General features: G+C 37.8%; 1 protein-coding gene across 1 annotated transcript in view; it reads right to left on the bottom strand.

Moving 5' to 3' along the window:
- Positions 1–16,514, bottom strand: part of WNT9B (Wnt family member 9B) — a 59,754-nt gene that overhangs the window by 7,133 nt on the left and 36,107 nt on the right. The window lies entirely within an intron of this gene.

Below are 16,514 nucleotides of genomic sequence, written 5' to 3' on the forward strand. Positions count from 1 at the left end.
AATAAAATACTAATAATACTTAGGCCTACAGTGGGGAGAGTAATAATACTTAGGCCTAAAAAATTATATAAATGTGGAGTGTCAGTATTATGAATACAGAGTATAAGATAGAGAATTAGTCTTGGAGTCAAATTCCTTCTTTTGGCACCTATGAGCTTACTGATTATTAACCCTTTCTACCTGAGACAATCTGCTAAAACTATAATTTGCAGATGAGTTGACAGTATACATTGGAAGAGATTCCATGCTGAGTTTCTTATACTGATTAAAGCACAAGTTCAGCCTCTTAAAATATTATCATGGCTGAGATGGAATGGACTTCCCAAAGGGTAAATCTCAGAACCAATGTTCTCTTGCTTCTCAAAGTACTAGTTCTTTGCAGTCTAGTCTCTTGAGGCTTTTTTCAATGTAGAACAGTTGTTGTCTAGTTCCTTTCCTGTAAATGGTGATATTCATTTTGATCCTTTCCATTTCACAGTGTCTCCCCATTGTACAGATGAGCAGACTGAGGTTTAGGAAGTGACGATGATCTATGTAAGGACACATCTTGATTGAAGAGATGGAACCAGAACACTAACTGAAACTGATCCTCCTCGCTGAATTGGGACTGAAGTCCAGAGTGACTATGATTGGTCATAAAGTTATGAAGTTGTGAGAGAGAGTGGAAAAAATTCTGGAATGGGAATCCACTGACCTGGGTTCCAATTCTGACTCTGTCAATAATTAGCTGCATCATTTCCTTTTTTCTGGATTTCAGTTTTCATTTCCAGATTATCTCTAAAGGCCCTTTCAGAACTGATAATTTGTGTTTCAAATCCACTGAATCCAAGATTTTTGCAGTATACCAGAGCATAAGTATAAATGGAATAACAAGTGGAGAATCAAACATAAGTGGGAATAGTAAGAATGAACATAAGGCGCTTAGGGGAAAAGGAGACTATTTTTTGAAGACCAATGATAAGGTTAGTTTTAAGACTTTTAATTGCATAATCATTGCTTGTGTTCCCCAGCTAGGATCTTTGATTATTCACATTTATCTTCTAATCTTTTTCCTCTCCCTTCCCTCCACAATGCCTAGCACAATGCTGATCATCCAGTGATATGTGAATTAATAAACTTAAGAGTTTCAGTCTGTTCCTTTCTCCTGAAGGAGAAATATTCCAATATTCCAAAATATTGGAAAAGTATAAAATAAATTGGGCAATAGATCCTATAGCAATGGGGGAAAGGTCTAGACTGGCTAAGGAAAGGCCTAGAAAGGGAGCCAAACCTATACCCTTGTAAGCTGTCATTATCTCTTCCCATTTCTGGAGCTATCACAATAGAAAATGAGTCCTCAGGATATTGAAAGCAAGACTGCAAGAACAGGACCTAGGATGAGATTGTATGTGCAGACAGGCAGCTCAGTTCTTCCTCCTTTCGCTTTTACAGGGATTTTATCCTTGGTTGCCTGAGGCTTTTGAATACCCAGTTTTCATTCCATCGATCCTTTTGCAAAACTTGACTGTATTTTAAAAAATCAAAGGTTCTCTGAAAAGGCATTGATCTTTTAAATGAGGCTGATGGACAGAGAGAGGAGATTAGCCAGCTATATAGGTGAGAGATGGAAGTAGGTTCTCCCAGGGAATTCCTCTCCTTCCTTCAAGGAGCATTCTGAGAATTTTTATTACTGGTTTCAATGACCATAGGGGTGCTATGGGACCTCTGTCCAGCTATGTATGGCCTGGAGCTAAAAGACAGCTTGGCTATATTAAAGAAGGAACTCGGACCTAAGCTCATGAAATTCTCTATGCTGTGCCTGGTTTTCTATGGCAGTGCTTTGCAAGACTTTCAATAATATTATTAATAACAATGATAATTAGCATTTATATAGCATTTTAAAGTTTGCAAAGTGCTTTACAAATTTTATCTTATTTGATTTTCACAACAACCTTGGAGGGAGTGGAGTGGATATTATTATTATTATTGCTTTCATTTTACAGCTGAGGAAACTCAAAGTCTCACAGATGGTTAAGTATTTGGGGCATAGTTTGAATTGAGTATTTCTGACTCCTGGTCCCATTCCCCTTAGCGGCCCACCAGACACATTAGTAAGACACCTGCAGAGACCCACTGTTGTCCTCTACTCCTTATCCTCAAAAGTCAACAAAATTTTGGAGGGAGCAACTGGATAACTTTAGCCAACTCCACCTGATTCTGTCATGTCACCTATAAGGAGAGAGTCTAGAACCTCAACTGTGGTATCCTATAGGGAGGCTGTGCCTCCTTTTTATACGTACGGGTGATTTTCCTCACCTTGATCTAGAGAAGAGAGATGGTATGATCCCATCATACTTTATGCAAGGTTTGAATAAAGGAATACTGCAGTTGCAATGGGTATTTATCGATATAATGATGATGATGATAGCACTTATAATGTCCTTTAAGATTTGCAAAACTCTTTAAATGTCATCTCATTTGATCTTTCAAACAACTTGTAAAGTACTGCTAAGAGCACTCCCATTTTATAGAGGAGGAGATAGAGGCTGAGAAGGATTAAATGACTGAGACCCACATCACGCAGCTGGTAATATCTGAAGGAGAATACAATCTCAGGTTACCCTGACTTTGTCTATATAATATGTCACCTAGCTGCCTCTAAGGCTATATAAAAATCATAAATATATAAAAAAGTAAAATTGCTCTGTGTAAAAAAAAATGCTTCTTCCTTTACTCCACCAGCACCAGGGCTCTCTCTTTCTCCTAGACACTCAATAAGACATTAATTATGGGTGGGTTCCAGTCCCCTAGACCCTATCCCAAGAATCATTGCTCTATAGGGTCAGTTCCCTGAGGAAATCTGCAGCTTTTTTCTCCTTTCTTCCTTCCCCACAATCTTCAGCTGGATTAATCTTTTTAAACCCAGCTTCTATCATCACATCCTTTATCTGCCCAAAGGCCAGTCCTTCAAAGACTATAATATAAAAGCCAAAATCCTTGGCATGGCATCTGAAGCCCTCCATAGTGGGTTCCCCGATACCTTACTAGGATTATCTCCCAGTACTCCCTCATACATTAATAAGAGTCCACCTAGATAGAGCTTTATTGTTCCATAAACATATTTTCATATCCCCAGTTTTGCCGCTTTCCTCACACATTTCTCCCTGCCTTTGCTCAAACTACCCAAACCTTATAAATGCTTCCAGTCCCATCTCCTCTCTGAAGGTCTTTCTGACCCCACAGTGACTACCTCTTGCTTCTCTGAACTTCTGCAATGACCATTATTGGTTGTGTTTGACTCTTTGTGCTCCATTTTGGGTTTTTCTTGGCAAAGATATTAAAGTAGTCTGTCATTTCCTTCTTTAGCTCACTGAGGAAACTGAGGCACACAGGATGAAATGACTTGCCCAGGATCACACAGCTAGTAAGTGTCTGAGATCAGATTTAAACTCACAAAGAGGAGTTTTCTTGACTTGAGGCTCAGTACAACCTAGCTGCCCCATATTTCAAAATATCTTGTGTATATATAACAGATACTCAGAACAGGCATTTATTGAATCAAGAAATTAATAAAATTAACTATAATAAGATTAACAAGGTTTGTTCCTGAAGCCAAGTCATCCAAACTAGGGACCCACGAGACTCCAAAGCCAAGATATATTTCCTCCTTCCTTGAGCAGTTTCTGGAAAGCAACGAAACAGTCTTACTTTTCAGCCACATCGAGTGTCTTCCCATAACCTTTAAGCCACTTTCTTAACAGTGGGGCAAAGATCCAAAGGAATGGACGACCAAGCTCCAGGCTGGTTCTGACCTTGCTCAACTAAGACTGACTTGTTGAATGGCCACCTTCTCTGCTGGACATAATGCAGAAAGCCCCACAGGCAGGTGTAGGACAAGTCCACCCCCATGCAGGTACCTTCAGAGAACTCCCATGGATGGAATCTACCAGGTGCAGCCAACTCAGTGGGGAGCTAATCTCTAAAACCACCAAGCAGGGACAGATCCTATCGGACTCCATCCCAGCCAGCCGTGGCCCTGGGCGGCAATCCCAACCTGAGGGGAGGGAAGGAGCTGGCTAATAATTAAGCTGGGGGCCAATGGGTAAATTTCCAGTCCACTGCTGTCCAAACCAAAACTCTTCCCTGAAACCTGGCAGAAAACCTTCAGAGTTTCAGGATTCTTGCTTGATCTTCCCCTGATCCCCAGTAAAAGCCATGGTTCACCTCAACTGACTGGTACCCACTTCAACTGAACTGCTGAGGAGATTAATTTCCAGAAAAAAGTCTGGCTATGAATAGGCTGCATCCCCATCTTTGAAGAGAGAATTTGTGATTCAAATAGGGGTAGGACTTAGATGACCTCTAAGGACCTTTACCTTTTTTTAAGAGTTTGGCCCTTATGCACATTGTGCTCTGGCTCAGATGGTTCTGAGGCAACTGAGAAGCTGAAGGGACCATGAAGTTGTGCAATCCAGGAGCACCGTTCTGGAGAAAATCCAGTGAGAGGACAGGAGTTCATGGGATTCCCTTCCATATAAGCTCTCCTTCCCTACCCTGAGCCCTGAAGTCACATCCAAAAGGGAAGATATACTACTGACATATCTTTTTTCTTTATGAACCCAGCTGTAAAAGGAAAAAAAAACCTTTCTCTATAAAAGAAAAAAACCTTTCCCTTCCTGCTATGCTTAGAAACTTGGAAGAAAAACTGTATTAATACAGAAGAAAATAATGTTCTGTAGTATCCTGATTTAACACCTAGAACCAGAATTGTGAAAAGAAGTATAAAGCTTGAAGAATTAGCCTTATGAGTCTTACCTTCCATTCCCACATCCAATGGTTAGCTTAAAAATCTTTGTGTCTCTAATGCACTATTGGTGGAGTTGTGAACTGATCCAACCATTTTTGGAGAGCAATTTAAAACTAGGTCCAAAGGGCTATAAAACAGTGCATACTCTTTGATCCAGCAATATTATTAGTAGGTCTGCATCTCAAAGAAATCATAAAAAATGGGAAAAAACTTATCTGTACAAAAATGTTTATAACACCTCTTTTTTTGTGGTGGCAAAGAATTGAAAATTGAAGGAATATCCATGAATTGGGGAATTGCTGAACAAGTTGTGGTATATAAATGTGATAGAATACTATTGTGCTATAAAAAATGCCCAGCAGAATAGTTTCAGAAAAACCTGAGAAGAGTTATATGAACAAATGTAAAGTGAAGTGAACATTACCATGAAAATATTGTATATAATAACGTTAATATTGTATAATGATCAACTGTGAATGACTTCGCTATTCTGACCAATACAATAACCTAAGGTAATTTCAAAGGACTTGTGATGGAAAATGCTATCCACCTCCAGAGAAAGCACTGATACAGTCTGAATACAAAATGAAACATAAATTTTTCACTTGCTTTATTTTTCTTGTTGGTTTTTTTTTTGCAACATGGATAACATGTTAATATGTTTTGCATGATTTCACATATATAATTGATATCATATTTCTGGCCTTCATAATGTGGGGGAGAAGCAGGAAGGAGGGAGAGAGTTTGGAACTCAAAATTATTTTTAAAAATGAATGTTAAAATAAATAAATAAATAAAAAGAAGAAAAGCAACCTTTGTGTCTTATCCAAATTTTGAATTTCTCTTATGTCTAGCCAAACTATTATTCTATATGGGTTATGCATTTCATATGTATCTTTATGTGTTCATAGATCAAAACTGTTGGTGAATTAGTGTAATATCAAAAGACTGTCAATGAAATATATTTCACTCCTTTTGGCAAAGAGATGGTGAACTATAGATAGAGAATTGATAGTGTGTTGTAAGTAGCTAAGTGGACAGTAGACCTGAAGTCAGGAAGACTTGAGTTTAAATTTAGCTTCAGACAATAGCTATATAATCATTATCTGCCTCAGTTTGCTCATCTGTAAAATGAGGATAATAGTACCTACCAAGAAGGGTTGTTGTGAGAATCAAATAAGATGAGATTTGTAAAGCATTTTGGCCCAGTGCCTGGCTTACAGTAGATGCTTAATTAATGTTTGTTTCTTTCCTTGGCAGAGAAATAGTAGAGGATAAGGGTAGAACTGGGCTTACATGGTTGGCTCAGATCAATGTGCTGATTCATTTTGCTTTACTGTACTTTTTTGTTATGAGAGATTTATCATAGTGTTATAGATAAGGGAGAGTTTAGGAATATGATAGGGATGTTAAAATAAAGAGCACCAATGAAATAATTTTTTTTCATTGAAATAATTTTTAAAAGAGAAAACACAAAAATAAAAATAAGTCAAATTGTGCTTGGAAATCCTAAATCTTAAGCTGTCAACAAGAAAATCTATGTTCAGGTTTTAAAGAAGCTCTTAAACAAATATCTGTCATTTACTAAATTAAGTGGAACTCTTGTGACTGACCGTAGGAGTCCAATAAAAAGTGAGTTAATTTTATTAGCAATAATGATGTCTAGTAGCCCTTAATGATCAACAAAGGCAACCAACCGGACAGAGGCCTCAGGAGATACTTGGCCCCTGCTCTGCCAGCTGCCCAGAAGACCTTTCCCTTAGGGAGGGAGATTAAGGCAAAAGCTGTTACAGAGAATCAACTTGCTTAACACCATTACCAATTACTAAGTATTAGTGTAAAGGTCCTGGACCCTGGCATTCTAGATTTGTTACACATTCCATCCAACTGATCTTATGCCCGATTCTTGGATGAAGTAAGAAAATATAACAGAGAAGACAATTTCCCTCCTACTCCCAAACCCCACCCTCACTGGTTCTCCAGCCTTCCATCTGTGCTCTGTTTCTAACCAGGTCACATTTCCCTCTTCCCTGCCCCCCATCTCAATAGTTTTATTTGAGTGTTAGTATAAAAACAAACTAACCGAGTTTCCCATAGTTCATAGATTTGGAACTGAAAGGGACCTCATATAGTCCAATCTCCTCATCTTATATTTACTTGGATGTGAGGTCTAAGATAGCTTAGTCGATTTGGCCAGAGTTGTTCAGTCATTTTTAAGTCATGTCTGATTCTTCATGACTCCATTTGGGGTTTTGTTGGCAAAGATATTAGAGTGACTTGCCATTTTCTTCTCAGTTAATTTAATGATGAGGAAACTGAGACAATCAGGTTTAAGTGACTTGGCCAGGGTCACACAGTTAGTGTCTGTGGCCAGATTTGAACTCAGGAAGATGAGTCTTCTTGCCTTCAGAGCTAATGCTCTATCCAGTGTACCACCTAACTGCCCTAAGTCACACAGGGAGTAATTATCAAATAAGGGAAATTAAAACTTATGCATTCAAATATGTTTGCAAACTAACTTTTAATGATCAACACGAACTGTAATCCATGAATTAAATCACTTAATTCTCAATTTCCTCATCTGTAAAAAGAAGCTATACATATTTATACCAAATACCTCATTGGGTTGTTTTTTTCCCTTTGGGAATTGCTTTTATTACTGATGTCTATTTGTTGCTAAACATTATATTATTATACAAAGTGACTGAACATAGGATATGTCAATTTAAATAACAGAATTATTTACTAAAAGCATAAGCCCTTATAATGGTTTCCTACAATTTTTATGATAAATCAAAGATCCTTTATCAGTTCACTTGCTGGTTTCTGTGACTCATTAAGCTTCATTTAATTCTGTATATCAGGCATCCCTTGTTCTGAGGAAACTGAATTCTAAAATGTATATATTTTGTAAACTATTATTATTAAGTTAGAAGCTATTAGGTAAACAATTAACTTTCAGAGGTTCATGAACTTGTTAATTTTTTCCCTTGGATATGAGAGACTTTAAGTGCTCTTCAAGATCTAAATTATTGGACCCAAATCTGAGTTCCAGTCTGTCTTGTTCAGTGATTTATTCCCTGACGTAAGAAATCAACCCTGCTAATTCAGCTGGCTATGTTGTTTCCCCAGTCAAGGCGGTGACCCTCTTCCCATTCCATAATCCCCAGGGATTCAGGTTGTCACCTATGCCGGAAATAATCTGCGTTCTTAGATATCTCATCAGTTTTGAATCTGAACAGCTCCCTCTGAACAACTCTCTCTCCCCCAAATAGAGAAGACAGCCTCCTTCCCAAGTCTCTATTTTCCCCAATTTTCATCTTGTGCCAGCTTCCCATTTTTATTTTGACTCTCTCTTTTTATTCATTCTCTCCCCACATCCCTTAAATACTGTCTATTTCTCCAGAGGCCTCCCCAATGTAACCTTTTTCTGCTCTATTGGGAGAGAGACAGAAACAGGGCTTGGAAAGGTTATGGAGAGAGAAGTCGAAACATTATGTTGCCTCAAATGGACAATAGTTGGTCTTTTAATTTCTCTGGGCCTTCAATTGGTTGATTGTCTTCTTAAAGCAGCCCCAAATTCTAGAGGATAGAGTGGTTGGGAAAGGAGAGATGGGCCAAAAAACTGCCCCTAAAACCACCGTGATTCTTGGAAGAATATTTGGAGATAGGCTTGGAGCCTTTGCAACTGCTCAAAAGTTCTACGAGAATATTTAGAAATATGAATGATATAATTACTTTGATTATGAGTGCATAAAGAATGGGGCAATCCAAAGAAAACTACCTAACACAAAAATGGTCCCAACCAGAATGGGGTTGGAGAAAAAGTGAGAGATAAAGAATTTACCAAAAAAACTCTAGGTTTAGGGATAGGCCCACTAAGCTGATATCTCCTCAATGAACTTTGAGGTTCTTCCTGCTGCCTCCTAACCCTTAAACCCCACCTCCAGTTGAAAATGTTCTTTCTCTCCTCAGTTTTCCTGAAATCTACATCTATTCTCCACCCTCCTTATTATATCCTACCTTGTACTTCACTCATATGTGTACAAATGACAAAGAAATACATTGTGAAAATGAACACATCTATTTGTGTATCTCTTGCAATGACCACAGTGCCTTGCACACAGTAGGTATTTGTTATTATAAGCAATAATAATATTAAAATTCTTTACATGTTGTCTCATTTGATCCTCACAACAATCCTGTGTGGTAGGTGTTATTATTTCCATTTTACAGATGGGGAAATTGGGATAGAGAGAGGTTGAGTTACTGTAGGTCACACAGTGTCTGAGATAGAATTTGAAATCATTTAACTTGATTCAAATATTTTAATCTATTTTTTATCTCTCCAAGTCCACTTATCTTTGATCCATCAAGTTGAAAACTAAGATACCAAAAGGACCTTGTAGACTTTGTCACCTTTTAGCTAACTCCAGAACTTCTAGGTACCTGACTCTCCCCTAAACAAATTCTGATCTCAAGCTCCTTTTATTGTAGTTGAGTCACTTCATTATGTCTAACTCTTTGCGATCCCACTTGGATTTTTCTTGGCAAAGATATTGGAATGGTTTGCCATTTTCTGCTCCAGCTCATTTTACAGATGAAAAACTGAGACAAATAGGGTTAAGTGATTTGCCCAGGATAACACAATTAGGAAATGTGAGACCATATTTGAACTCAGGAAGTTGAGTCTTCCTGACTTTAGACCTGATGCTCTATCCACTGCATCATCTAGTTGCCCAATTATTGGTATTTTTCATATTAGAAATTGAAATGTCTTAGTATTACTATGTATTATATATTTATAATACTATATGTGTTATAATTACTTAGTATTATTATGAAAATAGTTTTGACCTTATAGACACCCCCCAGAGGATCTTCCAGACCCCTGGGCATCCCTGGACTACATTTTGAGAAATGGGCATCCTAGACTCCTTAGAGTATCCCTGCTGAGGGTTTCCCAGGAGGTAGGAGGTTAGTTGGAAGAGGACCAAGGCAATGTTCTCACGGGTGCAGGTCATGTCAGGAGGGCCTAGAAGCTTTGCCTGGCATTAGATCCCATGCCAGCCATGGGCTGACACCCAGAAACTAGTAAAGCCTCCTTGTTGTGTCCGGAGTTTAATGCCTGGACCCAGTGGGCTAAAAAACACCCATTAGATGCTCCAGATAACAGGCTTCCTCTACTGGGGCTGATTTGCATAGAAAGCATTCACAGTGTGCTTTCATCTCCAAAATCTTGGTCTGCCCCTCACCCCCTAGTCTGGGGAGTGGCTCCAAAGTGGCTGCCCCCCCTCCCAGAACAGGAAGAACCAATAACTTAGCCATACCACATTCCCCTTTGAGATAGGGGGCTCCTACTACCCAAACCCCTAAGAGATTATAGGTGCCTGGGGGGAGAGAGGCTCACTTCTTCTATCTTGGTAAGACTTAAAATTTAAGTCACCTCACAGGTTTCACTTGACTAGTCAGTTCTCCCTTTCCCTTAGGCTAACCGAAACCTAGGAATTGGCTAAAGTGCTGGACTTTGAGTCAGCAAAGACTAGAGTTTAAATTCTCCCACAGGGACTCACCGTGTGATCTTAGGCAAGCCAATTAAATCCTCAATGCTTCAGTTTCCTCATCTGTAAAATGGGGTGAGAACATTTACCTCAAAGATTTGTCACAGGATTTGAGGGGGAGAATGAATATATATATATATATATATATATATATATATATATATATATATATATATATATATATATATAATATATATATATATATGTGTGTATATATATACATATATATATAGGTATGTATACATATATATGTATGTGTATATATATACATACACACACACATATACATATGTGTGTATACTCTTTGTAGACCTTAAAGTGCTATATAAACATCAGATCTTATTGTAAAACTCTTTTTCTCCATGAAGCCTTCCTGACTACTCATAGTCTTTCAATCTTACTTTCCTCCTTAAATACATCTCCTAGATTTCTTTGTTTCCAGCTAAACAAAGTAGGTCTTTCCTGATGACATAAATTGTTTGTGCTCTTCTTCCCCCTTTCCCAACACACACACACAAAAACACACACACACACACACACACACACACACACACACACACCTCTTATGGTCTCTTCCAACCACAGGAAAGGAGAGGAAGGAGATGACCAAGGTCATTCTGAATGAGCTTTAGTTAAAACTCCACTTTTTCTCCATTTTCTGAAATTCCCTTCTCAACTTAATGGACAATGCCAGGAGCATGGCTTAATTTCCTGCATCTTTGTGCAGCATCATTCCAGTTTAAAGGTCTTTTATAACTTTGTTGGAAAAGGGAATGCCAGAGGATTAGATAGATAGAATCATGAAAATGACAAACATGAACTTGGATAGACTGAGAGATATGGAGGATAGAAGGGGATGGTATGCTATGGAAAATGGATTCATGAAGAGTTGGATTTGACTCAGTAACAGCAAACACCAAGAACCACCAGCAACACAAACAATACCAGTAACCCCCCAGCCAAAATATCAACACTGAAATGGGGTGGATTGATTACAATCCCAACTTACAATTGCAATAATACTTAAGGAATTGTTCAATTCTCTGTCTGAAGACCCTCCACTGCATCTAGAATTGGGCCATTTTATTTTTGTTTGGTCTCAGAACCTTTTTACATTCTTAAACATTACTGAGAACCCCCAAAAGCTTTCTGTTTATGTGATTTATATTTACTGATATTTGCCATGTTAGAAATTAAAATCAATAAATTTAAAAATATTTATTCATGTAAAGTAATTTATTGTTAACATAAATATTTAAATGGAAAATAATTATATTTTCCAAAATTAAAATATTTAGTGAGAAAAGTGATGCTGTTTTATATATATATTTGCAAATTTCTTTAATATTTGACATAATAGAAGGTAGCAGAATTATTTTATCTGTTTTTGCATTCAAATTGTCATGTCTTACCATTTTGCTTAAAGTCCATGAAGAATATCTGGTCTTACATTGATATGTAGTTGGAAAGGGGAGAGAATTTTAAAGGGCAAATAATAACTTAATATTATTATGAAAATCATTTTTTTCTTCAAGGATCTCTTGAAAGACTTTTAGAGACCCCCATTGTCCTGTAATACAATTACATTCTGAGAATTTCTTCTCTGGCCTGTCAAGATTTTTTGGATTCTGGTGATAGATCATCTGTTATATTTCTCCTAGTTTAGTATCATATGCAAAGCCGAGGACCATTTCACCTATGCCTTCATCCAATTCCTTGATAAAAATATTAAGCAATATATTCTAAACTTTCTATTTCTAGTTTTAGTGTTAGACCCTCATCAGGGCTTTAGACTAGACTGAAGTCTCAACCCACTAATGGATTTCTATTTTTATCAGGAATTTTTCACTTGTTCTTGAAGGTTTCTTCCCATTGTTCCCATCTGGTCCCATCTGTTCTTTCTCTGTCCTATTGCCTTTCCTGGTCTTTGATTCTCCTCTTACTTTGAGAGGGAGTATGGTTCAGTGGAAAGACCACTGGATTTGAAGTCATAATCTTTAGTACTATCTATGCAATATTGAGTCATTTTACTAGCTCCATTCCCCTCCTATCCCTGCTTATTATATCTGGACAACAAACTCACACCTTAGCAACTATCTCATCCTGGAACTTCTCTCAAATGACTAGGGCCATCTTGCCTTGGAATATCTAATTCATCCATGTATTCTTCTCACCCTTGAATATCCCAGGCCAATCCCTTCTTTCCTTCTGGGGCCTCCATTTTGTGGAGAGCTCTGGACCAACCAGCTCTCATTCCCCTCCTGATTTTGCTCCTGACTTCTGAACTTCAGGACTGCATCCTTTCATTCCCTCTCTCCCAGAGCTTTTTAAAATTTTCTTCTGTGTATTGTCTTCCGTTATTAGAATGTAAGGTTATCAAGAGACAGAGACGGACCTTTTTGTTTCTTTCCTGAACTTTTGTTATTCAGTAATTTTTCAGTCATGTCATTTGGGATATTTCTGGCAGAGACCACTAGGGTAGTTTGCCATTTCCTTCTTCAGCTCATTTTACAGATGAGGAAACTGAGGCAAATGGGTTAAATGACTTACCCATGCTCACTTAGCTAGTAAGTGTCTGAGGCCAGATTTGAAGTCAAATAGATGAGTCCACTTACATCAAATTCTAACCATTGTACCATACACTACAACACTATCATATACCCAAGGGATTGTCCAACTTCTGCCTAAAGATCTTCAAGGAAGAGGAACCTACTGGAATCAAGCCATTTTATTTTTATTTGGTCTCAGGACCTCTTTACATTTTTAAACATTACTAAGAACCCCAAAGAGCTTTCTATTTATGTGATTTATACCTATTAATATTTACCATATAAGAAATAAAAACTAATAAAAGTTTAAAATGTTTACTTATTCATTTAAAATATGCATTATGCATACTTAATAGTAGACACAATCCTACTTACCTCTCTTCCTTCCATTTTTTCTACTATAAAATGAACTTTGTTCTGTTGTTCTTATTCAGTCACTTTCAGTTGTGTTTAACTCTTTGTGAATCCATTTAAGGTTTTCTTGAAAAAGATACTGGGGTGGTTTGCCATTTCCTTCTCCAGCTCATTTTACAGATGAGAAAACTGAAGCAAACAGGGGTAAATGACTTATCTAAGGTCACACGGCTAGTTAATTGTCTGAATCTAGATTTAAAATCAAGAAGAAGAGACTTCTTGATTGCAAGGCTAGAGTGAGCTTCACTTCTAAGATGACTTCTAAGTTATCTTCTAGATCTAAATCTACTTTCCTTTGAGTTACTAACATCTATAACCTCAGAAGGGAAATAGTTTGGGTGCACAGATTTTAGAGTTGGAAGGGATCCTATAGATACAGATCTCCATTTGTAGAAGAGGGCATTGAGGTCCAGACAGTGGTGGTGATTTACTCAAAGTCACCCAGCTACTAACAGAGCCTGGATTCCCTCCAGGGTTCTCCAACTCCAAATGTACCCTCTCTATATTCCTTAATTAGGTAGTCAATACTCTCCCTACAATCCCTCCTTCCATCTCCCAACTGGGTTGACACTATAAGAAAAATTATGACAATAACAATAATTTAGTCCACATTTATATGGCATTTGCCATTTACAAAGCAATTTTCTAACAACCTCATGAAACAGCACCAGTATTTTTTAATTCATTTTACATAGGAGGTTCAGACAAGCTAAATGACTTACCTAAGATCACCTGGCTAATAAGAGGCAGAAAAAGCCCAGTGCTCCTCCCACTACTTTCTTAAAAGTCACTGGATTTTGCCCTTATGCCCAAGATTGGCATGTGGGCCCTCACTGCCAATCCCCCAATCCTCTTATGTTTCCTTCTCCTACCATCTAGTTGTAAAGGGGGGAAATGGGCTTTATCCCAGCTGTGAGCTTTGTGTTCCTTGCTGAATAGATCCATTTCTTGTCTCAAAGCCAGCAGGCTCAACTGCTTTCCTATCCTGTATGCAGCAGCATCAATAAAGAAATATGCATATGTACAAAACACTTCAGCAGTTCCGTACAGATGGACATATTTTGCATCTCAACAACTCTCAGTATTTAGAGTGTGGGTAGTTTAGCACCTGCAGAGGAAATGGTTCTCTTCCTCCATTCTTCCTTCTCTCTCTTTCCTCTGGCAGTGGTAGGAGGGAGTGGGGGAGAAAAGGCTCAAGTTGAAAGCAGGTCAGTCTTCTCAGAAAGCCCAATTTTGATTTTGATCAGGTTCTGGTTTTATCCCATTTAGGGGTAGCCATATATAAGGATTATGACTTAAAGAGCAATAAAAAGTCTCCCACTTTGACCTACCATATGTCCCCAGCTCCTGTCATTAGAGATGGAAAGGATGTGATACATACTACTTTTTCTCCATTTTCCCCCTTTAAAGCTTAATTGATATAGCCACATAATAGAGCCACACACAGGATGAGATTTTAATATGTTAACAAGATTGAATATCCAATGACACCTTTATGAGGACTAAACATTTTCAGATTTAATCAGGAAAGGGATTGTCTGTGCAAATAAATTAGCCAAGACCCTAGAGGTTTTGAATGGCAAAACACTAGAGGAATTTCAGCAGATAGTGGGAGAAAGCCCTACACCTGTGGGTCAGTATGTGAAAAAGATCCTTGCAAGGGAGGAAAGTGGGAAATTATTCTCTTCTCCCCAATAGGCCGTCTAACTTTGAAATGAGCTACCCGACTAGTAAGTGGCACTGTACCCAGTAGGGAAAAGAGACATATTCCAGACTGAAACAGAAACAGAGACAGTCATTTGAAGAAGGAAGCAGTTTCAAGGATTTTAAGTCCTGTTAGCAAAAAAGAGAGCGAAGCTGTTGAAAGGAGTACCTACTGGAGGAAAAAACAATTGAGCAACTCCCTAGCTGAGACAGTGAACCCAAACTGAATTTTGTAAAGATTCTACAAAGAGAAAAAAGACCTTCCAGGCCCTGAAATGTTAGCAATTGTAAACTGCTATTGCCATATTTGTATTCTATATATGTTCTTCACTATCATCACAGTTTAAGTTTGAGCCCACTCTTCCCAGGAACTTATGAGTATTTGTGGGAGAATGTACCCCAGGTTTATAGGGGTAATATTTTTAGCTATAATTTTACTATGCCATCTTAATAAATGCTTTTGCTAAGAGTTGATTGTGTCTTCTAGCTGATTGCTAATAGCAATTACACCAGTGGGGACTCTAATATTTATCCAGGACTTAACCAAATAAAGCCCTTAGAAACTTTGGCTAATTTGCTTGCTCTGCCAATTAAATTGTTACTTACTTGACTCAATCAGAGAAATGTTCCTTCCTCATAAAGGGATCACAGGATATTATGCCTTGTTAACACATTAAAATCTCATCATGAATCACTACATTCTGTGAATGAACTGTGAAAGGAGCAGTATAGGAGGATCCTATCTCCTCTATTATGCTGAGAAGAAAGAGATCTGATAGGTCATTTAATTTAGTGTTGCCCAAATTAATTAAAACTTCATTTTGAGGGTTTAAATATATTAATGGAACCTATAAATGCTGAACTTAGTAATATGGAAAACTCAGAATCTAAAGGGAAATCAGTGAAATTTGGGAACCAATAGAGCTTTTGTTCATACTGAAAAGTTGTCATACATATACATCTTTGCTACATACCAAAACATTACTAGTCTTGAAATTTTTGCAGACATATTATGGTCTGTTAATTCTTTATACCACTGCCAGAGTGGTCTTCCTTAAGCATCATCTGATCATGTCACTCCTCTGCTCATTTAAGGCTTGCCATATTCATCAAAGAAATATAACTTAATCCTGCTTTCCTTCCTAACTTTGTTCAGTACTATGCACCTCCATGAATTCTATATTCCTTCCCAATTCTCCCTCCTCCCCCACCCCAAGTCTTTATTCATACTGTGCCCTATTCCTAGAGTGTCTTCCCTCCTCTCTCTGCAAAATTGTTTTCAACTGGTGCTTCAAAGTCCAACTGAAATATTACCTCCTCCAGCACTTCTTTCCCTGATCTCCTCTTTTCAGTTCCTCTCCAAACACCACATAACACTTTGCTTTGACTTCTCTCTGTACTCATTTCACATTATTTTGCATTAATTACTTAAGTACTCTCTATGAGGGTAAGGACTAATCTTTAGGCTGAGTCTAAGATGGACCCTCTGAAATACAGAGA

This window comes from Antechinus flavipes, chromosome 4 (genome assembly GCF_016432865.1).
Source record: "Antechinus flavipes isolate AdamAnt ecotype Samford, QLD, Australia chromosome 4, AdamAnt_v2, whole genome shotgun sequence".
Taxonomy (NCBI): Eukaryota; Metazoa; Chordata; class Mammalia; order Dasyuromorphia; family Dasyuridae; genus Antechinus; species Antechinus flavipes.